Consider the following 1,688-nt stretch of genomic DNA (forward strand, 5'->3'; position numbering starts at 1 on the left):
AAAAGAAACCCTGTGCTCTTTAGCTACCCCCTAGTCCCATCTCTCCCAGACCTGAGTAATCCCTAATCTTTTTATCTCAGTGTTTTCTTATTTTGGACATTTCCTATAAATGGAATCATAAACTAAGTAACATTTTGTGTTGATTTCTTTTATTTACCATCATATTTTCAAGGTTCATCCATGTTGTACCATGCATTAGTACTTCATTCCTTTTTATGACTGAAAATATTCTATTGCATGGTTTTACCAGATTTTGTTTAAGTATTCCTCAGTTGATAGTCTTTTGGGTTGTTCCACTTTTTGACTGTTGTGATTAATGCTGCTATAAATGTTCATGTACAGATTTTTGCGTGGTCATATGATTTTATTTCTCTTCTTGGACGTATACCTAAAAGTGGAATTGCTGAATCATATGGTAACCCTATGTCTGATCATTTGAGCAACTGCCAGACTATTTCCAAAATGGCTGCACCATTTTACATTCCCATCATAAGTTCTGAGGATCTGCTTTCTCCACATCCTCATCAAAACTTGTTATTATCTGATTTTTTTATTCTAGTCACTCTAGTATAATTTTCATTTTCCTGATGATTAGCGATTTTGAGCATCTTTTCATGTGCTTAATGGCTGTTTGTATATCTTCCTTGGACAAATGTCTATTTGTATATTTTCTTCATTTTTAAATTGAGCTATTTGTCTCCTTATTATTGAATTGTAAGAGTTTTTATGTATTCTGTATACAAGTTCTTTATTAGATGTATGTTTTATAAATATTTTCTCCTATTCTATGGGTTTGTTGTCACTTTCTTGATTGTGTCCTTTGCAACACAAAAAGTTTTGATTTTGATGAGTGAAATAATTTTTTTCTTTTGTTACTCATGCTTTTGGTGTTATATCTAAGAATCTTTTGCCAAATCCGATGTCATGAAGACTTATCCCTATTTCCTTCTAAGAGCTTTATAGTTTTAGCTCTTACATTTAAGTCTTTGATCCATTTTGAATTAACTTTTATATATGGTGTTAGATAAGAGTCCAATTTAATGCTTTTGCGTGTGGCTATCTAGTTATCCCAGCACCATTCCTTGAAAGAACATATATATTTCTGTGGTGTCAGTTATAATGCCTCATCTTTCATTTCTGATTTTCTTTAATCGCGTCTTCTCCCTTTTCTAATTAATGGTTTGTCAATCTTGTTTAACTCTTCAAAAAACCAGTTTTTACTTTTGTTACCCTTTCTATTGTTTTTCTAGTTTCTCTTTCATTTATTTCTATTCTGATCTTTGTTATTTCCTTCCTTCTGCTAATTTTGGATTTTGTTTGTTCTTTTTCTAGTTCCATTAGGCATAAAGTTAGGTTGTTTATTTGAGATTCTAATTTCATAGGTTTTGTAGTTAACATAACCTTTCCCCAGATTATGGATTTTAGGCTTTGTTTCTGTTTCTTACTGATTGTGTGTGTGTGTGTGTGTATAATTGAGGATTCAAGAGAGGCTTTTTCAGGGGGACTACAAGCCAAACAACTGATACTTAACGTTGTAGATATCCTTTTTAGTTTTCGAAATAGAAAAATGATGACTTAGTTAATAGATCTACGGTAATTATATCATGTTGTTTTTATTAGCAATATGGAAGAGGAAGAGCAATAGAAATGAAACTTTAGGGATGTTGAGCAAAATATACTCTTTTATT

General features: G+C 31.5%; 1 protein-coding gene across 1 annotated transcript in view; it reads left to right on the top strand.

Annotated features, from left to right (window-relative positions):
• ASAH2 (N-acylsphingosine amidohydrolase 2) overlaps positions 1-1,688 on the top strand; it is a 69,627-nt gene that overhangs the window by 44,407 nt on the left and 23,532 nt on the right. The window lies entirely within an intron of this gene.

The sequence above is a fragment of the Pteropus vampyrus genome, unplaced genomic scaffold, assembly GCF_000151845.1.
Source record: "Pteropus vampyrus isolate Shadow unplaced genomic scaffold, Pvam_2.0 Scaffold68, whole genome shotgun sequence".
Classification (NCBI taxonomy): Eukaryota; Metazoa; Chordata; class Mammalia; order Chiroptera; family Pteropodidae; genus Pteropus; species Pteropus vampyrus.